The sequence below is a fragment of the Marmota monax genome, unplaced genomic scaffold, assembly GCF_021218885.2.
Source record: "Marmota monax isolate L192 unplaced genomic scaffold, Marmota_monax_Labrador192_F-V1.1 WCK01_AAM20220418_F8-fsc00103, whole genome shotgun sequence".
NCBI lineage: Eukaryota > Metazoa > Chordata > Mammalia > Rodentia > Sciuridae > Marmota > Marmota monax.
This window is the reverse complement of record NW_026694286.1, coordinates 4,778,314-4,803,850: the sequence shown is the minus strand read 5'-3', so window position 1 is coordinate 4,803,850 and position 25,537 is coordinate 4,778,314. Positions and strand designations below refer to the sequence as shown.

Here is a 25,537-nt window from a genome sequence, read left to right as displayed (position 1 = left end):
TACAGTGGAAAAAGTCCCTGATCCCATTCGAGAGGGAGAACTACAGACTTCGACAATGGTCATGATTACTACACCTTTATGCTATTTCCCCCACTTTTCACTTAACCAGGATTGTAAAATTGAAGAATTAAGGGGGAGCATTTGATGTAGTGAACTTGTGCTTCTCCCCCGCAGGGTGTCATTCCGTAGGGAGTGTTTTGGAATGCTGTGGGAGAGCTTTTGCATGTTGCAATGACTGGCATTTAATCAGCAGAGCCAGGAATGTTAGGAGTCCTACAGTGCAGTGGACAGTCCTGCACAAGAAACAATGGTCCTGTGTCACAAATAACTCAGATTCCTTCGAACCTTCACCATAGGTGAAAATCCTGTTGATGATGATAAACAATTGTCTGATCCTAGAGCTTGATTTGGTTTTACACATAAATACAAAGTATTTTTTAAACAAAATTTTCTAGCAACACAATCTTAGTGTAAAGTGAAGGAAAACTATACTTCGTTTTGTTCAAACATTCCCCATTCTGAAAATTCAGGTTATTTGTGGTATAGGTCATATAGACTGCACTCTTTTGATAACTATCCTCTGCATGGTAATTCTACACCTCAGAACAACTGCCTGGGGCTGGGGTTGTAGCTCAGTGGGTAGAGTGCTTGTCTAGCAAGCTTGAGGCACTAGGTTCAATCCTCAGCACCACATAAAAATAACTAAAATGAAAGTTTTGTGTCCATCTACACCTAAACAAACATTTAAAAGAAGAACAAGAGTCTGACTCTTTTGATGTGTCCTCCAGCTCATTCATATCCCAATGTTTATATCCTGAAATGCTTATTATGTAAAATATATTTTCTTGATTTTTTGCTTTTGTATTACTGCTGTGACATTAGATTAATCTTTTAAATTATGTGCATAGGCATACTCAGTAATCTTTTAATTTCATTTTGGAATGGTAGAAGAGGGCAATATGTTTGGTAGGCCTGGGAATCAGGGCTGTAGACCACTCACTCTTTTCTGAAAAATCACAATGCTATTGCCTGGTTTTCTTGACTACTCTTTCTTAGTATATTTCCCCAGCTCCTCTTATACCCAACCTTGAAAAGCATCAGAGTTACTCAGAGTTTCACCTCCCACCCACTTCTTCTTACCAACTTTTCTAACGCACTTATTTCCATAATTGTGACAAGCACGATTCACCAAACTGCTCTGAAATCTAGGCTTTGAGTTTCCCACTTCTTTCGTTGATTCTATAGCACATTTCCATTTACCTGTTATACACAACTGAATTTTCTACCAGTGCAGTATTCAAATGCAGCAAGTCTGAAACAGATCTTGTTATCTCCTATGCAAACTCTGCTCTCCCTATATTATTCTTTATTCTATGTGTGTGTCATTTACTAAGACTTCTGAATTAGAAAACTGGAATGGTTTTAAAAGACTAATTCATCACTTTTCATTCTCCTAAAGCAAATATTCACCAAATCCAACCAAACTATATCTTATCTATTTCTGAAGTCTAAAACACAAGCTTTGAACTTTCACTGAAAGATAATATAGGCCATGTATGGATTACATGCCTATAATCCCAGGGACTCAGGAAACTGAGGCAGGAGGATTTCAAGTTCGAGTCCAGCCTTAGCAACTTAGCAAGACCTTGTCGAAGAAGAAGAAAGAAGAAAGAAGAAAGAAGAAAGAAGAAGAAGAAGAAGAAGGAGAAGAAGAAAGAAAAAAAAAAAACCCAAAGGGCTGGGAATGTGGCTCAGTGATTAGGCACCTCTGGGTTCAATCCCCGATGCTAAAAAAAAAAAAAAAAAAAAAACAGTAGTAATAAAATCTTAATGTCAAATATGATTTAATTTAGTTCTACTTAAGGTAACAAAAATAATATTATACGAATTTATATACAAATTAGTTAAATAAAAGGTTATTTATGAAAATATAGAAACAAATAAGAAAAGGATGTTTTTATACGCCTCCATACAAAAATGATCTTGAAGCCATTAAACTTAGGAATAACTTTATTACAATAAAAATGGAATATCTTTATTACAATAAAAAATGTTTTTCATAGTGTTATATAAAAAATCGGGATAAACCAGGCACAAGCCTATAATCCAGGCAATTTGGGAGGCTGAAGCAGAAGGATTGCAAGTTTTAGGCCAGCCTGAGCAACTTAGTGAGACTCTGTCTCAAAATAAAAAATAAAAAGATATGGGGGATACAGCTCAGTGTTTAAGAACCCCTGGGTTCAACACCTAGCACTGCAAAAAAATAAATAAATAAATAAAAATAAAAAAAAAATATATATATATATATATATATATATGGATTTGAAATTTTCCTAAGTAAATAAAATAAACAGGGAAAAAATGGCTGTAATGAATTGTTACTGGCGGTCATCTTTGGAAAAAAAAAAGAGAGAGAGAGATTATAGACTATTTGTATTTTCCTCTTATATTTTTTGTGTTCTTACTAATTTTCACAGTGATCATGCTTTTCTCATAAGTAATTATTTAAGTCCTTCTCAAGTCCTGTTAATTGTGCCACCATCATAGTTCAGTCACCTGTCAGAATAGCCTTCTAATCCCCTTTATCTGCTTTCTGTATCTTTCTTCTCCCTTTGGACTGAAGTCAATGCTTCCATTAGACCATGAGATTAAACCTGCAGCTCTGTTGCCTGGAGTTTGCCTCCTAGCTCCCTGCTATGCAAGAGCTGTCAGAGAAAGGTCCAGTACCCCTCTCAAGTCTGTTTACTAGCCTCGTCCCTGCAATTCCTCACCAACACACACCTTCCCACCTTTGCTTCAACAAGCCATGGACTGTGGTGTTTTTCACAACTGTTTCCTTTGACAAGAATGTCCTTTTCCCTGGGCTGTCAGGACAAGTAACATACCCATCCTTTAAGACCCAATTCACATGTCATGACTTCTGCGAAGCCTTCGCTGACCATATTAAGAGCCACTCACACTGTGTTGTGGATACTCCACTTTCATACTTCTCTCTTCACAGAAGTGAGAGGTACCACAGGAATTCCTCTTACTGACTTAGTCTTCTTTGTATCCCAAGCCTTTGATGGAAAATTTGGCAAAACTCATGGAACACCTATAGAAACCCAAGCTACCAGATGAACCCACAGGGATTGAAGAACCGAGGGCACTTAACCACTGAGTCACATCCCCAGCCCTTTTTATTTTTTATTTCAAAACAGGGCCTCACTAAGTTCCTTAGGGCCTCACTAAGTTGCTGAGGCTGGCTTTGAATTTATATCCTCCTGCCTCAGCCTCTGGAGCCGATGGGATTACAGGCATGCACCACCATGCCTGGACAGATATCAGTAATTTTTAAGTTTCCCCACTATTTAGGGCCATGAAAACAGCTTCCCCACTGTTAGCTTACATGAGAATAGTTTCCGAAATTATAGACCACATCCCTGAAAAAAATAAGTATTTTCATTGATAATCTCATACTCAGAAATGAAAAGTGACAGTATAAAGGGAAAATAAATAACAGTGTTACTCAAAGAACCTTCTCCACTTATAGGGTGTCAATTTTTATTTTAGCTTCTTTTCTATTCTCAAAATACATTTTCAACACAAAATTCATATATGAATAAGTGATCAAATGCGAATATTTCAAAAATCTTAGAAAACAGGAAAAATTCTGTAGTATAAATAACTTTGTTGATAAGAAACCGAGTGAAAACTTGCTAATTTTAGGGATTTTTTTTTCCCCACAGAAAATAGCTTTATAGTTATTAATGTTAACATATTAGCAGCTATAACAAATAGCTTTAGTAGCTTTGAATGTCAGTTCTTCCTGTAGGGAGAATATGTTTCAATCCTTTTCATCAAATTTTAAGTGAAATTATGTTAAATCAACTTTCTTAAGGGATCCACCTATCAATGTCAAGGACACTGCAACAATGGTTTTTAGGAACAAAATGGCCAATGCAGTCCAACAAGGCATCCTGGTGGGTGTGTGGCAGGAAGGTTACAGTGAGGTGATGGTGGAGGTGGGGCTGGCAGATGAGAATGCAAAGTAAAATGGTTCCAACTCTCCTCCAGAGGGCCGCTTTCCTTCTTTGGTGTCACACATTATTATTCTCGGTCACATTATTCTGATCTGGGTATACATTCGTCCTTTTTTCTCTGATAAGGGAAAATTCTCTTAAATTTTTTCCTTCTGCATATGTGACAAGAAAATTTTTCAAAAACTTCTTTGCCGAAAATGTAAGAAATCAAGGGAAAGAAAATAAAATGGGGAATATGTAATATATAAGCCTATAACCCAATAGTGGCTATTGTCTATTTGCCTCTAGCTAGTATATATTAACAGCTCCGGACAGCATTACCTTGGCCACTTGATGTCAAAATACCATTTCGCTCAACTAACTTTGGCCCCTACATTTAAAAGTAAGTACCTCCCTCTCAATTTCTTCCACTTCAAACTTCTACTTATTCTGAACACTATGTATTTCCTAGGGAAATGTTTTCAAAAAAATGTTCAACCTCAACCCATATCAATTAAAATATAATTTCTATCTCTACTTAATATACACATGTATCATATATATATAACAAAAATTTCATGTAAGAGTCTCATCATATATGCTATACTTTGATCTGTTTCCTCTTCTATGCCACTTTTTCAAATGTTGATAATCAAATTGATTTCTCCAGCAACTTCTGGGTCACTGGAAAACTAAGTAAAGGCTGCAAATGTCCATCTCAGCCTAGTGCTCATATTTACATGGAAGCTCATTTATATGTGATGGATACTGTAAATGAACTCTTTTTCAGTTTCTCAACTCCACCCATTTCTTTGAATTCTCAGAACGAACTGGTTGGGTCGGTCATTTTCCACACAACAAGAATTACAACATACCCCAGGTCTAAGAATAGGGCCATCAGGGTATCAACTCCTGCAAGTATGCATAGGAGTTAATCAAAATCCTAGCTTCTCAAAAACAGAGGAAATCAGAGAGGAAGAAGCAACATATATAGTTCAATGTAGTCTTGGGCCAAGGAAGAAGGAGGTGGCAGGAGAAGGGAAACTCAAGAATCCAGAATGAAAGAAATATCTTTATTTCTCAGTTCTACTGCCAGGAAAGGTAGTGAAAGGGATCCATAATGAGTGACACACCTGGTCCTCTTGAGTGAATGGATGGAAGTTTTAATCAATATTTATAAGTTCTAAGCCAATACTTCTTTGAAAATGCCATAATGATATGAAATAGTACCCCTCCATTTCAACTTGGATAATTTAGAATCTGTGTTATGCAGGAATTTGAATAGGGGTGTTGCTTACAGGATTTTCTTCTGGGGGAAAAAAATCAATCCTTTAATTTTTTAGGCGCCAGCTGCCCACAGTCATTTGCTGCTCAGCAGCTGTCTTCATATGAACAACTTTCACTCCACAGATTGCTAAATATTCCTAGTAGAGACCTTGATATTAGTCAAAAATGACGTTAGAATGAAGTTTGAGGACAAGGAATCTGTGCTAGCCAGCTTTCCACTGCTAGGACAAAATACCCCAGGTCCTCCAATTAATAAGGAGGTAAGATAATCTTGGTAAGGTTTCAGTCCAGTTGATGGGCCCCATTGTTTTGACCTCTAGTGAGACAGAACATCATGGAGGTGGCATGTGAAAGAGCAAAGTTTCTTACCTCGTGGTAGCCTAGAAGCAAAGAGGAAGGAATGGGGGGTTCCCTTCAAAGAAATGCCTGTCCCCCCAGTAACCTATGTCTTCCAAATATGCCCCACCTCCTAAAGGTTCTACCACCTTCCAACAGCACCTTCAATACATGAGCTTTAGGGAGACATTTAAGATCCAAATCATAACATAATACGTTTACTCAAGATTTTCAAATGTGACTGAACTTAGAAAACACAACCCTTTTCAAAGGTTTTATAGAGACTTCCTCACATTCATCCAAGTAACTCTCATGTGGATAACTTTGGCCTGTGGTTCACATAATTTTGTTCCTCTCTCTGATTTAGCAGGTATTACACAGTTACTTCTGTACCTGTGCAGTACAAGTGCTCTCTGTACTGAAACTCAGTATGAACATGTCCTCACTTTTTCACTAAGATGAGCTGAGGGAAAAGTCACCTTATTCTTCTTTGTATTTCTAGTACCTACCACAGAGCCTGGAGTTTAGAATGGGTTCAATAAGTTTGTGTAATAGAAAAACAAGGAAAGAGGTGTGAGGAACCTGAGATTGGAGGCAGGGCAGGAGAAGCAAGAGAAGTTATAGGCTTTCCCCAGAAAGAGATAACATTCAGAATGGAAAGTTTAAACCTAATAAGGCTACTGCCTAATTCCACCCTGAGAAGGGAGTTGAACTCCAAAGCCATGCATCTTTATCTCTCAAGTGCATATAAATCATCTGGAAATCTGTTAAAACACAGGCTCTGATTCAAGAAGTCTGGAGCACAACCTGAGACCCGCATTTCTAACAAAGCTCCCACAGGTTACAAGGACTACTGTTCTCCAGTTCAGATATACCTCTAGTAACAAACAGCATCCAAAAGTGCCTGTGCTCTAAGTATCTAGAACTGCATGGACATGATTGGGGTCCTGGGAGCAAGTAGACAATAGACTTAAACCTGGGTTTCCCAGGAGAATTTAGTAGGAGGCTATTTAGCTCTTTTAAAATGGTGATTAGCATGAGCAGAAGCCAACAATAAAAAATTAAGTAACTTAAGGGTAGCAATTGGAAGGATGCGGCAACACAGCCCTAGTTCAGAAGACCAGAGGGACAGAGTCATCAGAATCAAAGAACTTCCCAGTAAGAAGGGGAGGAATAGGAGAGGGTCAAGTAAAAAGCTGGTCTTGGGTGTCCTGGGAAAAGGTTCTTTTTATGGAGGGAGGGTGGGGGTAAAAACACCCAGTCTCACTTTCACTCCACCCTCTGGTCTCCCAGCTAGACTCAACAAGGAACCACAGGGCAAGAGGAGGCCTGTGGATGAGCCCTGGAGAGCCAAAGGAGAGTGAAAAGTGCACTGGAGGGCACAGAGAGCAATCTAATATAGACACTTTGGACTCATTTAGCAATTCATTATTTCCTGGGGTCAAAAGTAAATGCCCTTAAGACAGAAATGGTCTGGATTTGTCTAAAAGGGTTGCAAAATTACAGCCTAGATGAGCCTGTGTTCATTTCTGCAGGCAAACTGTAGGAAGTAAAGAACCTCAAGGGGTTTGGTAAGTAGGGCTAGCTTTAAAGAACAACAAGCTGAATGCCTGAGGCAAAGGCATAAAGAAGCCATTAGAAGCCCAGCTGGGGGAAATTTAGAACCCAGAAGCCTCTACTGGATCTCCAGGAGAAAAGGCAAGCAGGTTAGGGCCAGGATGGTCAAGGAGAGAAGCAGTCACTTTGGTCTCAGAGGCACTTTGCCTGAAACCCTCTTACTCCCTTTTGCAATTTAAATGTAATATCACTGGTAGATTTCCCAGATTTGAGGAAGAAAACAACCTAAGAAACATACAAGACAGTAAGCACCATAACTGAAGAGCCAACTCCTAAAAAGATCCAACCAAAAATTAGAGAAATGTGTATGCACACACACTGTGTGTAGTAGGTATGTGTGTGTGTATATGCAAGGTGTATGTAAATGTTATATATAATTAATCCAATGATACACACACAAACACACAGAGAGTGTCATCCTCAGATGTCCACAGTGAGGGAATGACTCCAGGACCTCCTGTTGATACCAAAATTCCAGAGTTGCTCAAGTCTCCTATACTAAATAGAATAGTATTTGCAAAGAACCTCCCTTCCTTATATACTTTAAATCATTTCTAGATTACTTATAATACCTAATACAAAGTAACTGCTATGTGATAGTTGTTCTAGTATATCGTTAAGAGAAAAATGACAAAAAAGTCTGTGCCTATGTAGTAAGTGTGCAATTTTTTTTCCTGAATATTTTTAACCTCAGGTTCGTTGATCCAGGATGAGGAACCCACATAGTCAGAGGGTCATTGGTATATGTCTCAAGCAATCCTTCATTGATGCTTTAATCAGTCTTAGGAAAACATTTTAAAATGAAGATTGACATTGTGAGCATGCCTGCCGACCCAGTTACTCAGAAGGCTGAGACGGAAGGATCACTTGAGCCCAGGAGTTGAAAGCCAGCTTGGGCAACATAGTGACACTATGTCTCAATAAAGAGGGGAAAAAAATGGTTGGGGAGAATATTCAATTGGAATCTTCAACACGTTAAAAAACAGTGATGAGGGTGGGGTTGTGGCTCAGCGGTAGAGCGCACGCCTAGTATGTGCGAGGCCCTGGGTTCGATCCTCAACACCACATAAAAATAAATAAATAAATAAAATAAAGGTATTGTGTCTAACCAAAAAATAAATATTAAAAAAAAAAACCCAGTGATGAACATGCCAGGTATGGTGGCGCACTCCTGTAATCCCGCAGCATGGAGGCTGAGGCAGGAGTATTGCAAGTTCAAAGCCAGCCTCAACAACTCAGTGAGGCCCTAAGAAACTCAGTGAGACCCTGTCTCTAAATAAAACATTCTTAAAAAGGGCTGGGGATATGGCTCAGTGATTAAGCATCCCTGGGTTCAATTCCCAGTACCAAAAAAAGAAAAAACAGTGAAGATTCTTTCACCCTAAAAACTAATGCTCTCAACCCTGAAAAGAAGGTGTCCTGCTCCAAACCTGTAACAGAGGTGCTTAGCAAGCAGTCCTTGCCTAGAAAGAGGGATAGGGTCCTAAAAATGGCTGGAATTTTAAGGAAGTGAGGAATCGCTCTGGTCCTGGATGGTGGGTCACATCTGGAGGCTCTGTGCTAGGAAGACGGGGCAGGATGTTGTCAGACTTGAGTAACTCCTTTCTCCCCTTCCCTCTTCCCTGAATCCACATTCCAAGAGATAGGAGACTACCACTTGCCTCAGGGACAGGTGCTAGGAGAAAAAAACAAAAGACACAACAGCAACCACTCCAAATTCTTGGCTCCAGTTCAAATGAGAGACAAAAAGTTTTGAGAAGAGACATGAACTGGCAAAACAAGTTTTTACACCACACCACTCCAATCTGAAGACAAGGGGAAAAAATGGAGAGCAAAAGATCACTCTAAGAAATTAGAGGTCATGCTCTCAGTGCCCCACCCCCAGAATAAAGCCAGATGTATTGGGGTGAGAACTGGGGTCTTCCAGCGTGTCCCCATAAACTTCAGGAGGATATGGGAAGACAAGGAGCCTGCCTCCCTTCTTTCGAGTCGAAGGGACACACCTTGGAGACATAGCCCAAGTTGTCACAGAAGCAAGAAGAATAAGTAGGGATGGCAGCCAAAGCTAAGCTTAATGGGGTCAGGAGTTCCCTGAATTGCCTAAGGGGATGTTCATTTTAACTAAGAGGAGTCAGAGATTGATTGATTCTCAATCAGAGAGACACACCTGGCTGGAGATAAGGGTCCAGATGGCAGAGGTTGTGACAGTGTCTATCAGAAACCAGAGGAGGCTAAAGGCTCATCTGAGAACAAGGAATGGGGCAGGTGCCAAGCTCCTGGTCCCAGACACCAGCTTCTAACCCAGGGGAACTATATCCAATTCCACTGGGTCAGGACTCGGTAAAGTCAGCAAAGGGTCCTGGAGGACGTCCTCCTGGCTGCCCATATGAAAGCAATGACTTCAAGCAACAAAAAGGAGAGAGGAAGGAGGAGGATAAAGGGGGGGAAATTGTTAATATGAATTTTACCCAGAAGCAATTTCAAAAGCACTAAATTGGATGGAACTTATTGGCTTTCGGCTGTGACTAGATTAAGTTTTTCTGCAATCTGTCCAAAATGTGGACTCAGAATTAGAATATAAATTTTATTACAGAAAATAAATAAAATTACATTCTGTGACTGTGAAATTCATGTATATTACAAGACTGATTGATTTTTCTCAGCCTCCATTGCTTATGTGCTATAAGTGAATGTTCAGTTAAGGTCAAATTCTACCCAGAAGCAGCAGCCTGGTGGTCTGGCTTCTACATACAACCTGCTGATTCTGGCCAGCCATCTGGCCTTGTCACTGATCTTCCCTAAGCTCTGATTTAGAGTTGGGATGGGCCAGGCTCAACAGGGGCAGCCCTTCGTGAAAGTATGTGGGCCTACTGAAGTCCATGGCCCTGCCTGAGAGGTGAGACATGCTGCCACGCCATGAGCAGGCTCAGCATGCCTGTTCTGCCACTTGGAAAGGGTGTGACCCTTTCTGCTCACCTCTCTTTTCCAGTGTCTTATTGCGGCCAATGTATTTGCTGCAGTTTCCCAAGCCATCCCAGTTCATGGTGATCTCTCTTATATGGCTAAAGACCCTGAGGTTGAATGTTAGTGACATTTTGCATTCTCTTCTATTTATTTTTGTAGCTGGATGATTGGATTCCTGCCAGAATTTTGTTAGAAAGACACACATGGGTCAGGGTAATTTTGAAGCTATAAAGAATTGTCTGAGGCCTCTGCAACTCTTGAGGAGTAGATCTGCACAATTACCTCCTAACAATGGAGAAGATGTTTAAAACGCTCCACAAGAACAGACAGACATTTCTTCTGTCCATAAGACTGGCAATTAATTGAAATTGACCTCCACCCTAGAACCAGGGTAGACAGTCTTCATAAAAATGCTTTTTAGGAGACTGTGGAAAACTGTACTTGGGAGTAAACTTTAAAGAATCCCGATGAAAACAAAATTGAAAGCCTGGAATATAAACACAGTGCTCATATTTAGCAGGAGAAACCAAATAGATGCAATGATGAAGCTTCCTGCTAACTTGTTCTCCCCAAAGAAATGTGACAAACATATGTAATTCCTGAAACTGACTATTTTGCCCACACTATTATTCATTTCTTAAATCATGTAAATTTCATAACTCTCATCAGTAGTCCAAGAAGAACACCACTACTTATTTTGGAGAACTTTAATATCTATCTTAATATTGCAATTTGGGGTAATTTCGCAGGTAACATTATGCAGGATTGCTTTTAAATACAGTGCAAGAATATCTGGACCCAAACTAAATTGATATTTATAATATCCTAAAAAAAAAAAAGATAGGCTGGTATGCCTTTGTGATTCTATATCACAGACAATACAGACTGGTAAAATACTCAGGCAAGTATTCTTTCCAACCTAATCTGGGGAACAAAAGAAATGAAAATAGCAGAATATCTGACTTCAGGTGTTCTGACTCCTGCCTTAAGCAGCAGAGTTAGGCCAGCACTCTGCTTAAAATGTGAGATTCTGTAAGAGGAAGGGAGAGAGGGATAGCCTGACAATGTACAGTCTCCCAGATCCATTAGAACGAACTGTATTGACAGCCCAACATTCCCAAATAACAGAAAATCTGTTATTCATAGTATCATCTAGCTAGGGACTGCAGTATATTCAAGAAAGTCTCATAAAAATATTTCCAGATAGTTCTACAATCACAAAGGTATTGAAGACAGAACAAAAGGAAGGAATAGACTCTGGTCAAGATGTGTTGATGTTCAGTAATATCTGTAACCTTCCTAGTTCCCTAGATTGGGTAATATACATGCTGAACATCCTCAACAATTCCATGAGAAATCCTATAGGGACTTTTGTAGTTTCTTTTATAGAAGAGGAAACAAAGTTTTAAAGAGAATTTGACACTGGCCTGAAGAGGCATTGCTGGATAGGAAGAAAAGCTAAGATTCAAACTCACACAGCCTCAGAGCCAGGACTTTGTCACATCTTGGATATTTTCAGGCAGGCTACTTGCAGTACTTTTGCTTTTCAGGAAGTGACCACAGCCAAAAAGCTGCTTAGGGATGGGCAATACAGTTTCTTTTTGTTCATTACTGAAAGAGGGCACCACCACAGAATCAGAGAGCTCAAGCATTTTGAGGACATAGGAAGCTGCCAGTAAACTTTTCAAGACTTTTCACAAGAAATTTGAAAGCTCATTAAGGGACTTTCAGTCATTTCATATGATTTCATCACTGCACTAATTTACTTTAAAACTAGAAATGTAATGTGCCAACTTTATGAAAAAGAAGTCCCAAAGAAAAGCTGACCTGTCTAATTAAACAGTGATTTATGGAAGAGTTATCCCCATCTCTAGACTGGGAGTGCTTAGTTGATTTGTGGAGGGCAAGCCCCTCCCAAGGGTGGAGACTCATGGGAGTGATGCCGGTGAGAATCAAGTGCTAATGGCTTAGTTGCTGTTTGAGGAAACCATCCTAAAGAGTGACTGGTAATCATGTTGCTGCTTGGAAGACATCCATATCCAATTAGATCCCCTAGTGTGGCCACCCAGATCTGAACAATGCTTAGGAGAGTCAACCTCAAAATTATGGCTCTCTTGGCATTTTCCCACTTCATTTTCTTTCATTATCTTTCTATTTGCAGAAACCTCAGGCCCTCCCCATGACCTTATCTATTCCCATGAAGTCATTTACAGGCTGAGAATTCCCAAATTGTGGGCCTGATCACACTTGGGCTCTGACTCTTTAGGACATCAAATTGCCCCTCCTGGATATTCTTCACTTGAAACTCTTCTGGTCCAGAACCCACCTCCCTCCTAACTGTAATAATAACTCTCCTATTATTAACAATCATGTGGTGAGGCTTCCCTGATTGCTGAGAGGATGTTCCAAGCATGTTAGCTTGTATGAATGTTCTTGCACAATCTGCCTTAGCTTACCTTTTCACACTCATCTCTGTCTTCAACTTCAATAAAATATACTAAAACTCATCCATAATTATCTCATCATGGATCCTACAAGTAGGCTGCTAAACAGGAATTCCTGGGCACGAGATATTACAGATGTTTAGAAAAACATCTAAACATTTGATGTTAGACTGATGTGAATTGAATCACAGATATACCATTTAGTGATGGACTAATCTATGATAATGTAAGGCTCTCATCAGAACTAAATGATATGTAAGTCATCATAATCCTCTTCTTCAGATATACTTAGTCCACTATATAATATAGAGCAAATTTTCAGAGAAGAAATACTCTATACAATATATTATTGTTAGCTAATTGGTGATTGTTAGCTAATTTAAGGTTGTATCCTTTGGTCTCTAAAGCTTCTGGAATTGATAGCTGGTGAAGATGATTGTAATAGGTTTGTAACAATTAAGAATTAACCTAGCCAGGTGCAATGGTGCACACCTGTAATCCCTAGCAACTCAGGAGGCTGAGGCAGGAGGATCAGGAGTTCAAACCCAGGCTCAGCAGATTAGTTAGGCACTTAGCAATTCAGTGAGAACCTGTTTCTAAATTAAAAAAAAAAAAGGCTGGGGATGTGGCTCAGTGGTTAAGCGCCCTGGGTTCAATCCCTGGTACCAAAAAAAAAAAAAAAAAAAGAATTAATCCAATGAGGTCCTCATTGTACCTAGTTTTCTACACCACTGACTTAGTAATTAACTGAGTACAGAACTTCCTTCTAGTACATCTTAAATTACTACTTTATTTACTGTGTATTATATCTCCAAATAAGTTTGTGAGTACAGAGATTTCACTTTATTCTTTTTAACATCTCTACAACTAGCCTAAGGCAAGATTTTTAGTAGGCCTTCAATAAATACCAAGGTCTAAGTCAGATAAGCTAAACACTGCCAGTTTTCATGATAAATGTCAAAAGTTAAACACATGAGAGACAATCATGTTTTCAAGGAATAAGGATTATATTTTATAAAAGGGAAAAATCTTTTTACCATTTCTTTTGTCAAACTACACAAAGCAAAATGCAAATGAGCATGATACCATGGGCATATAAATTAAATTAAGCTTTAAGCAAGTATTTTAATTACAATATTCATACAGATTTACTCTCCTTTATCTGAAACACTTGGGACCAGAAGTGTTTTGGATTTTTCTTTTAGGATTCTGAAATATTTGCATATACATGAGAGATCTTGGAGATGAGACTCAAGCGTAAACATCAAAATTGCTTATGTTTCATATATACCATTAACTCACAGCCTAAAGGTAATGCTATACAATATTTTCAGAGCACCTGCATTTTAGCTGTAACCGTCACATGAGATCAAGTGTAGTTTTTTTCCACTTGCAGCGTCACATTGATGCTTAAGAAGTTTTGGATACTGGAATGTTTCATATTTTGGATTTTCAGAATAAAGATGCTTGACCTAATTTATCTGTTCTATTTTATCTGTTCATGATAACACCATTGGTAAAGGGTACAGCTATGATTTGCCTACAGGCTGCCCATTCCCAGAGCACTCAACCATGATACCATCATGTAGGCTCACATAAAGTAGAACACAGTAAGTGTTAAGAGCTAAGAATGTTTTAAGAATTCAAAAGAAGGAGGAAAAGTATTTCCTTCTTAGAAAGGTTCAGGATCTCAACAAGAAGGATGGGCGGGATCCTGAGGGGCAGGGATGGTGCAAACATGACACACTGCAGGCAGAGAGGTCTTGGGGCGAGCAAAACTGGGCAGTCAGGGAAAGCTGACTAAAAGTCGGCTCTTAGGTAATATGTGGGAGAGGGGAATGTTACTGAGGGGGAAAAAAAAAAGTTCTGTATTCAGTGGTTCAGTGGGGGTCTACAGGCTAGCCAAGGAGACAAAAGAATGCATTTTAAAAGAAGAGTCACCTTGCTGCATAGAAAGTGTATGAATATTAAAGGAAAGATATTGACAAGGTCCTTAGAATTTTGGAGAAAATACTAGTGGGAGAGTTAGCAAGAGAGTGCTTGGGGGAAAGGGGTGGGGTGGAATTTGAATTGACCTTTAACAGATCAGCTGACAAATCCAAAGTGGTCAAGTAACAACCCAAAAGGCAAATCTTCAGTAAACACTATGTAAGCAGATTAGGGAAAATAGTGAATCCACTTAAGGCTCAAGAATATCCAGTCATTCTCTGTAATACATTCCTTCTCAAACTGTAGCTCCTTTCCTTTATCTCACAACAGACCCCTACATACATACACACAAATACACACACACAGTGCTGAGAGCCATAGCCAAGTAGGAATGACGCATGGCATTTTTGGTTGTAAGGTGACCCCAGCAAGCCATTGAGATGATAATGATTATGTTAGATGTGCATTCAATTGGAGATTAGACCCCTGCTGTCTGCCTAGGCCTGCTACTTTGGAGCTCTCCTGGGACTCCCGGAAAGTTCCCATTGGTTGGGGAAGTTCGGTAGGAGGGAATTCCGGAGGAGGGATTTCCTTTTGGTGTGGTGTGTCCCTGGAGAAGGCCGCGTGCGTGGCATTCGCGGGAGTTTTGGAAATAAAGTTTGTTCCTGCTTGAGTGGCTCGTGATTTTGTGCCCAGCCAGACTGCGGCAACACAGCCCAAGATTCACATGTTAGTGGGAAAGAGGACTAGAGATCATATTCTCCTTCAGAAGAGTAGTCAGAGAAGGAATTAAAAATGGACTGATTGGGGAAGGTGGTGGGCAGGCCTGTAATCCCAGCAGCTCAGGAGGCTGAGGCAGGAGGATCACAGTTCAAAGCCAGCTTCAGTAAAAGCGAGGCACTAAGCAACTCAGTGAGACCCTGTCTCTAAATAAAATACAAGATAGGCCTGCGGATGTGGCTCAGTGGTTGAGGCCCCCTGAGTTCAATCCCCAGTACCCAACCCCTCCCCCCCAAAAAAAAATGGACTGAAGGGTTGACTAGCATGTGTGAGGTCCTGGGTTCCATTCCCAGAACCAAAAACACAAACAAAAACAGAGAGGTACAGAACAGTTCTGGGGAAACCAAACATGGAGGTCCAGAGGCTTCTTAGGTTTTTTCCTCCTTCCACCCTCCCTGCAATTCCTATTTCCAGCACTTCCCAAAAGTCAAGTTTAAAAACTCCTGTACCAAGTTTCCTTCTCACCCCAGCATTCTTAGCTACAATGCCACTCCTATCACTGTCACAAAAACCTAGATTTCCAGTCACACCATGTTTTGATGCCTTAGGCACTTCTTACAATTTGGAAATTACACCATTTCTCAAAAAATTCCAGGATAGGTTTGCCCAAGGCTGACTTCTGCTTTCTTCTATTCCATGGATTAGAAAGCAGTTTCAAGAGGATTGTTAATTCTTATTGGTAAAAGATAGCCATAAACTAACCTAATTAAACAAAATAGATTATTTTAGGGTTGTTGTCTTTTTTTTTAAGCTTCCAGGGATGGATCATATGATAAACCCCATAATATTTTTTAACAAAATACACAATAAGATCCATACCTACTAAATAATTCATGGTTGACAAAGCATGAAATGAAAGACAAGGTGCAATATACTGTTATTATTATAAAAGACTCTTTCAACATGAAGTCATCAGTGAGTGTCTATCTTCATTTTATCTCCTACAAAGTAACCCACTGGAATATTCATAAAGTTACTGTGGGTTCTCTCCACACTACATTGGGTAGGCAGGACTGCCATGTGGTTAGAGCTGCCACATCTCTAGCCTTCCTTCCAAGTTTACTGAAACTCTAATGGGAAGGAGATCTCCACATTGTGGAACAGAATGAAAAGCAGGGCAAAGGCCTCTCCATTATTGTCTACTTAATTTGGAAGACTCAGATAGTCAAATATCACTTTGGTACACAAATAACTGAAATACTATGCCTTCCAGCTGTCTTTCAAAGCAAAATAGATGGACCATTCCTGTCCCAAATAGTGACTTTTGCGTGGCACTAAGTTGGATTCTTGGATTCTAAACTAGTACGCTCTTCAGTCAAGCTGGGACCTGTTTGATCCCAGTTTTCCCATGTATAGTCATAAGAGAAAGGGAAAAGTTTAAATCTTTGTGTTCATTTAATCAAATATATTTTGGGAATGGAGAATTGTTCATGCTTATCTTCATAGCTAACAGAGACCGGGCCGGGCCTATTTACTCTGCTTACTTCCCAAAGTTTGTTTGGTAAATGAGCTTTGGAAACCTATCACTTATTTGTCACTAAAGTCACCTAACAATGAGTATCCATCTAATCAGTTCTTAAGTTGCTCAAACATTCCTCTCAATGGCTTATTTGAACCAGTAAATACTCTGCAGGCTTTTATATTGCTAAGAAACAATTCCCTTTTTCTCAAACCTTCCATCGGTTTAGATAAGTGCTGGGGTGATTGTTCTTGGTTCAATCTCCCATCTATGTCCAGTCTTATCATCAAGCTACACTACCTGGGGACAGCACAGTGGCTGCTCTCCTCTGTCTCCCAAGACAGTGGTAAATTGCTGCTCCGTGCCTGGACTGTAATAACACTGTACATCTTGCTTGAACTGTTTTCACCCTCTACTTTTGGAATATATCCAGGCACGGTCTATGTTTACGTCAGCAGGACCCACTCAAAACACCACTCTGGGGTTTAAAACAGGCATTAAAACACATTCCTAAGCTCACTCCACTGGAGTCAGCAGGAGGCCTTCCTGTAAATCTCGAGTTCGCTTTGTCATACTAATTATCAAGAGACATTGATTTCCTTTTAGCTCATCTCCTAGGCTATTTTGTTATTGTTATTCTTTTTTTTAATTCTGGCAGAACCTTGGCTAACAGACCCTTGCTTTACTGTGCCCAGGGTCTTCAGAATTCCTTAGCTACCTAAGCAAGCAGAAAGCTTGCAGATAAGCGTTATTCTGTTTTCCAACTGATATTTTTTTTCCTTTGGTTTGTTTGAACATAAAAAATAAAGTCCTTTATATTTTCCAATCTAAATATAAGTCTTATCATATTAAACTTGGTTTTGATTAACTCATCTGCTATTCAATTAAACACCTGGCTTGGAGTTAAACAAGGGACTTTAAAAATTCTGTCTATAAAAGCAGGCAGTAGTGGGAGGAGCCATTATATGCAGAACTGTGGGGATTATCAAAAGAAACAGTGGAAATGTCAAACTTCAAAACAAGCTCTAAATGTAATGCAAATTTGCTATTATTTAGGAAATTTAAAGTTTAAAAAAGTCACCCCAATTAGTAATAATCATCAAAGCACATGTTAAATGACTATTTTCACAAATAAGCACATCCAGCTAATGTCACATCGTGGACGTGCATCATGCTGAAAATGTATACCCTACCACAGACCTTGGCTGGTTTCATTTACACCTCCTGAAATCCGAGGTAGAACTTGGAAAAAAAAAAAAAAAGCCTTCCCTGTCTTCCATACACCAAACAATTTCATCAAGGTACAGTTCCTTACTAAACTCTAAAAAGAAGGCTTCATGGGGTCAGCATAGACTTTACTTTTTGATTATAGAATATATAAGTAAAACAATTTTAAGACAATAAAAAAACCATAAACACAGTTTTGAAAATATAAAGATAATACTACATATATAAAAATAATTCATAACACTCTGAAGCATAGGATTCAAATCTAATTTAAAGGAAATGAAACTCAAATCAACAGCAATACCACCTCTCTCAAAACTTCTCCTTTTCTCCCAAGTACAACAGACAAGACCCAGACAAGAAACAAAAGACAAATAGAAAGTCATTGACATGGAGCCCTGAGGATGACAATGCTCTGAAAATTAAACATGAAAGGTGGTAAATCCATGGAAGCCTTTCTGAGGAGAGAATGAATTCATGTTTCTCAAAGTGGAGATTAATTAAGTATGCCCTCGGTCAGGAGTACACAGGTGCCAATGAATCTGGAAGAAGGTACATAAGGGAGGAACAGGCTGAAGCCAAGGAAAGATCAGAAGAAATGGACAAATGCAGGTCACACTAATGCCGGGACATTACTCTTTCCTGCAGAGCAGCACAGAATGAGACCTCTTCCCCACTCACCTGTCCTCTGCAGGACAGGGCAGCAGCCACTTCTGGCTGGTCCCTTTTGTACGAGAGCTGAAAATAAAAAGACTTAAAAGCCTGACCAGAAAATTGCATTCATTCCATGGAAAGAGTGGAGTAACCGGATTGCGTAATACAGCTTACTTCAGTAGATGTTACTAAAATTAGATAATTATTTGGAAAGATTGGATTAGATAGTTTAAGCCCTCTAACATAAAAACAGGAACTGGAATCAAAAGATGTTTTTAAACCATTCATTTTAAGGCATCTATTAAGATCTCAGTGTAACTTGTCTTTTCAAATCAGGATTCATCTGCTTTTCTACTTTATTTGAGCTTTAGAAACTCACATCCATATCATAACAAAAATCTGCTTTTAAAGGTTAAAAAAACCACAGTTTACCATCATGTAACATGATGTGCCTGTAATCTACTAATAAAACTACAAGATCCACCAAAAAATAAATTTTTTAAAAAGCTATAACAGCAACAACAAAAGCTATAACAACCATTTGTGGTTTTCGCTTCTCTTTTAAGTAAAATAAAGAACCAGTCTGCAGAAAGAAGTCTGTCGCCCAAGTTATTGATCTAGGAAATGCTTGGAACCTTACCTTTTAGCAGGTTAAAAGTCTTGGGGATGATATTCTTAAGGGAAAAGCACAAAACATCTCTGCTAAGGTGTCTCCTCATGGCCCAGAGGCTGGGAGGCCATCTCCAGCCAGCCTTCACTGCCCCACACCCGCTGAGGGCTGTCCCAGCCTCCAGCAGGACAGTGCTGGCCACCTCCAGCCCTGCAGGGCCAGAACAAAGGGCAGTAGTTGCTAGTCTAAGTGGAGAACTAATTCCCAGTGCACGTAGCTATTTAAAGAGGTGGTGCCTGCCTGAGGGACAAATGCTGCCTCTGAGCCTTCCTGTTTGTGTCTCAGCTCAAACTTCCATCCATTTCCTAAGGAAGGCTGCACAGTGTAATCAGCCTGGAGACTTATGAAAACCCAGGCAGCGTGTGAGGCCAAGTTTTATAAGCAGTTTTCCTCTTTCTTCTATTTTCCACTAAGTAGACCTGAGGCATTATTAAAGCACTTTAAAAAGCAAAAGCAAAAACTGGATCTGTTGTGACTTGAAATTTTTCTTTTTTCCTTTTTTTTTTGTTACTGGGGATTGAACCAAGAACGCTTTACCACTGAGCTACATACCCAGCCCTCTTCATTTTTTTTTATTTTGAGACACGGGGTCTTGCTAAATTGCTGAGGGCCTCACTAAATTACTGAGGCTGGCCTTAAACTTGTGATCCTTCTGTCCAGAGCCACTGGGATTACAGGTTTGCACCTGCACTCAGCTCAATTTTTCTATTCTTGAAAGATTTATAATATGAAATAGGAAAGAATTTGTGGGTGATTAAGCCAATAGATATCAAGCAATAATACAAACAGTCAGAAGACCATAGTTTGACTAGAAAAAGCCTCTCCAGGCTGGCGTTAGCTCAGAGCTAAAGGGCTTGCCTAGCATTCCGGAGTTTCTGGGTTGAACCCCCAGTTTCATGGGGAAGAAGAGAAAAAGGTTTCCCACTGGCTAGCTCTGGGACTTCAGAAATACTCACACTCTCTTAAAGGCCTCAATTTTTTCATCTGAATAAATAGGAGGAATACAGCTACTGTGAGAGCTGTGAAGAATGACTGTAAGACCCCACACTTGATTTTAAGTACAAGCTAGATCAGTGGTAGAGCATGTGTTTAGCATGAGCAAGGTTCTGGGTTCAATTCCCAGCACTATAAAAAAAGTCGGATTGTGTTATCATTACATAGTGGTATTCAACTTCCCACTTATTAGACCTTAGTAGCTGGATAAAAAAGTTAATATAGTTCCTCTCCAAAATGATATTATGCATACACCTGTTTGCCTGTATATTGTCTGATTTCCCCAGGAGCACCTATGCTATAAGTGAGGTAGAAACCTCATTTGTTACACTGAAAAGAACTGTTCATGGCATCTATTAACATACAATAAATATTTGTTAAGAGATGAATGGATAAATGTGTAATTTCATTTTGTTTTGTTGTTTTTTTGATACCAGGGATTGAACCCAGGAGCGCTTAACCACTAAGCCACATCCCCAGTCCTTTTTTTTGTATTTTATTTAGAGACAGGGTCTAGTGGAGTTGCTTAGGGCCTCATTAAATTGCTGAGACTGGCTTTGAACTCATGATCCTTCTGCCTCAGCCTCCCAAGCCACTGTGATTAAAGATGTGCACCACTGTGCCCAGCTAAATGTGTAATTTCTTTTTTTTTTTTTTTTAAGAGAGAGAGAAAGAGAGAGAATTTTAATATTTATTTTTTAGTTTTCGGCGGACACAACATCTTTTGTTTGTATGTGGTGCTGAGGATCGAACCCGGGCCACACGCATGCCAGGCGAGCGTGCTACCGCTTGAGCCACATCCCCAGCCCTAAATGTGTAATTTCTAACAAAATCAAGCACAATGCTCTACACATAGTTAAGCCTGAAATAGAGATTAAACATCTATAATACAAAAATCCCAAATCTGAAATGTTCCAAAATCCGAAACATTTTGGGCATCACTCAAATCTCTATTCCCAATTTTGGATTTTCAGATTAGGAATGCCCAGTCAATAAAGTCTATGTCAAAATTCCAAAAATATGAAAAAGTGAATTCCCAAATCTGAAACACTTCTGGTCCCAAGCGCTCTAGATAAAGTATACTCATTCACTTGGATTAGAGAATGAATATGACTTTCTTCTATAAAGAAGAATCCCAGGGAAAATTCAATGTAATAAAATTTTAAAGTAAATTGGAGCTCTCAAAAAACAACTGCAATAAATGAGACTGCATGCTCTGTAGACTCATCCTGTTCAAACATATTTTTAAGATTAATGAACAAAGGAACTTCCCACATCATGAGTATTGGGTAGAATATTTAACATTAATTAATTCACTGAAAAAATCTTAACTTGGTTTAGAGTATACATAAAATCTTGAGCCTGCTTCTGTTAAAACACGAAATGCAACATCTTTTCTCTGTTGTCCTGAAGTGCTTGGTGGCAGTGGGACTCATTAATTTTTTTTTAAAGAGCATTACCCAGACAAGAAGGATAAAAACATATGTTCCCTTGTGGTTCTTCTGATCCAACTGCTAATGTTTACTATAACATAACGGCATGCTGGGAGACAGGATGACCTCAAGGAACTGAAACAATGCATTTAGTTTTTCACATTATTGCCCAAATTCAGTTTGGGCCGCTAGGAACTACAAATCAATTCCTGATGACTGTTCATTAATCTACTATGTGGAAGAAAGCGACCTCAATGGATATTTGTTCATTTTATCATCTTGCCCAGAAAGAAAGGATCCGAAACCTCAAAAGATCATGTGATCATAACTCCCTCCTGCATCTAAGGAGCTCTCTTGCTCTAATTGAGAAACAGAAATCTACATGTTTCTCTTCTTTTCCTTTCTAACCTATCTTAGTTCCCACTTTTTATATAGGACAAGAGCTATTCTACTGCAGATCTTTTGCAAATGTTAATAATGAAGACTAAAAATTTAAGGTTGCTTACTCTGAAAGTAGTTATTTTAGTTCCAAAATCCAAAAGATTTCCCTTATGTATAGAAACTGAACATTCTATAGGTTTTGGCCAATGAAAGTGATTCCCTGAAGAACAGAGAACAGTGGTCAAATAAAAATGGAAGTAACTGTAGCTATGGTAGAGCTCAGTGACAGAGCACTTACCTAGCCTGAGGCGTTGGGCTCCATCCCCCTGTTCCCCCAACACAAACAGAACTGACTGCCTTTAATCAGTATCTACTCTTTTTATGTTTTTCTGAATTAAACAATTCAGAGACTGGGAAAATGTTCCTCCCCAAAGCCCTCCTCCCACCTCTCCTCTCACTTAGCTGCCCAAATGCTGGAGGGATTTTTTAATTGAATAATGAAAGATTCTAAAGAAGTTCTGAAATAGAGTTTTAACAGCTTCCAGCAGGCAGGCTTCCTCACCTTACATTTAGCCTCTGGCCAGACAAATACCAGTCCACCTGGAGCTTGTGAGTTTAACTACAGAGGGTTATCAGACATGGCTTAAAGGCACACGCACATTTGACCCAGGGGAAGTAGGAGGAGTGATTGAGGGTGGAAAGGCTGTCCAGTAGGCGAGTTTTTGTTTCTGAATCTAATATAAGCACTCTTGTAAGGACCCAAAAGCTCTGACATCTTCTCCTGGGGATGTTAATGTACCGGCCAGCTATTTGTAGTTACTGCCCCAGTTATTGACAGCCTTATGGATAGCACCCTCTACTCTATTTGGTTAATAGATAAAAAGATATCTTCAAGTTACTAATCACAAGGTCTTGTTGTGCTATTTCTCTCATTATTTCAACCCATACATCTTACTTTAATAAAATTTATCTAACAGTTGCTAATTGTCTCAACACTGCTGATGTCTGTTAATAAACATTTGCCACAGAAAATATAAAAACCAATCTTGTAAGAGAAGATGATTTATAGGTACGACTAAAAGGAACAAGTATCATAGAACACATTACCCAAATCCTAGGATCCTACCTAGCAACAACAAGGTATGTATGATTCATAACTAAATTAGAATGATTTTTTCCTTATTGCCATCTGTTGTTCTATGGATGGATAGAGATTTTCTATCAGATGACTCCAGTAACTATGATTTGTGGGGAATAACATAAGTAAAACAAGGTTTCATTGGAATGCTAATCCTCTAGATAAGAAAGTATTTTGATAGCAAGTTAATTCCAAGAGGTTAGGGCTCTTTCTTTTCCAAAATAAGTAATAAAGGAGACAATATCTCTTCCTCTTTTTCTTCCTCCCAACTGGTTATGGGCAAAGAAGGGCTCTCTGCTGGATGCTATGAAGACACAAAATGTGCAGTACAGGTTTCCTCTTGTAATCAATTAAAAAACTGGTTAGATAAGCTCAGAAATCAGGATAGTAAAAAGGCAGCAAAGAGTAAAGAGGTGAAATATAACCTGATACTGGAATACAGAGCATGAAATGAAAAAGGCAGAGGCTCTAATTCTGGCTTTGCCACTGCCAAGCTGTGTGATCTTGGGCTAATTTCATAATCTCCCTAAATTTTACTTTCCTCCTGAATAAAAGAAAAGATCATTCTAGTACCTGCATCATGGGATCATGGTGAACATTAAATGAATTATGAATGCAAATCCCTTAACAGAGTGCCTGGTTTTGGAAGTCACAAATGATAACTCTCATGCAGAAGGAAAAGATTAAAGAAATAAAGTGCTATGGGTTTTCAAAGGAGAAAGAAAATGAGCTCCCACACATGAAATAAGAGATATGAAGTTTTCCAGCCTGGAAATTGCTTTGGAAGAGTGTGACTGTACAGGATATCCCTGATCTATGAAAAATGATTTGAGAAAGAGTGCCCGGAAAGAGAAGGAGCCACCTATCACCCCTTATCTCCCAGTTGTCCCACTCTCTTCCTTTCTGGGATGCCCCTACCATAGTTCTAATCTCAGCTTGAACTGATCCCACGCACAATAAATGGCCTTGGAGTCTCTTCCATCCCTCCCTCAAAACTGCTTCTTTCTGACTACCAAAGAAGGTCTCATTGGCTCTCTTAATGTCTAGGAGAAAACAATCAGAATATTCATAAAAATGGAAACTATTTCTGGCCATGATGGATTAACTAGTATAGGATTAGCATTTCCACCATAAATAACTAGAAAACTGGAGCAACTCTACCAAACACTGTTTACAGAGATTAGACAAAGAGAAGTGCAAGCTGTGATCCCAGAGAAAGGGAATGATGGAGTCCAGGCTTTTGCCTGCATGCCCCACCAGACTGGCAGGCAGTAGGAGCTCCAAGAACACTGGGTCTCACTGACTTAAGGAGAACAGAGTTCAGGGAGGCTCAGGCAGATGGGATTTTCTAGAAGTACCAGAGGGGAAGGGGCTAGGTAGACAAAGAGCTCAAGAAATCCACCTAGGGTTTTCTTGAGTTTGTTGTGGAATATTAAGTCCTACATGTGCAGGGTCAATTTCACAAAACTGGGCAAAAAAACAAATGAGGATCTCAAAGTTAAACAATTCTCAGAGCTTCTAAAAGGCAGGGAGTTGTCTGAATTTTGAGCAGTTAGACTAGAAAGTCTGTGTTGCCAGCCTTAACCTTTAGGTCACAACCCCAAATGTCTTCCACTTTTGTACAACTAAATCAATTCTTAACTAAAGGTTACTCTAGAACTTACCTAAGAAAACTTACAATGAAAGACAACAAAACTTTCTACTTGCCTTGTACCAAACAATTCCAAAATGACAGGTCTAACAATCAAAAATTACTATACATGTAAAGAAACAAGAGAATGAGACACAGAAACAGACTCAGAAATGAAAGCATGAAGGAAAATACACACAAGTACATTAAAGAGCATTCACAAATATGCTCAATTACTTGAGGATTTAAAAAAAAGATTTGGGAGGATAAGTGAAAACTATAATACATGAAATTTTCTGTAAATGAGAAAAACATCTGAAATAAAGAATTTACTAGATGCATTGTCAGCATATTTACTGGCTACAAAAGACCAAAAAAATTTTGAAGACAAAACAATATTAAAAACCACCCAAACTGAAACAAATAAAGGGGGAAAAACTGAAAAACTTGAACAGAACCCCTGTGCCCTCTGGGACAACATCAAGTGATCTAACATACATATTACTGGAGTCCTGGGATGGGACTCTATACATATTACTGGAATCCTGGGATGGGAGTTCATGTGGTGAGGGAGAGAACACTGATCTAAAGAAA

General features: G+C 39.2%; 1 protein-coding gene across 3 annotated transcripts in view; it reads right to left on the bottom strand.

The window, feature by feature from the left end:
- The window catches only part of Arhgap28 (Rho GTPase activating protein 28), a 191,378-nt gene that overhangs the window by 116,368 nt on the left and 49,473 nt on the right, over nt 1–25,537 (bottom strand). The window contains exon 1 of one of the 3 annotated variants that reach the window (XM_046467444.2): nt 19,339–20,012. The exons of the other annotated variants lie outside the window; for them this stretch is intronic. The gene's annotated coding sequence lies outside the window, so the exon portion shown is untranslated. Of the gene's footprint in view, nt 1–19,338; nt 20,013–25,537 lie in introns of those variants that run through there. 3 annotated transcript variants of the gene reach the window in all.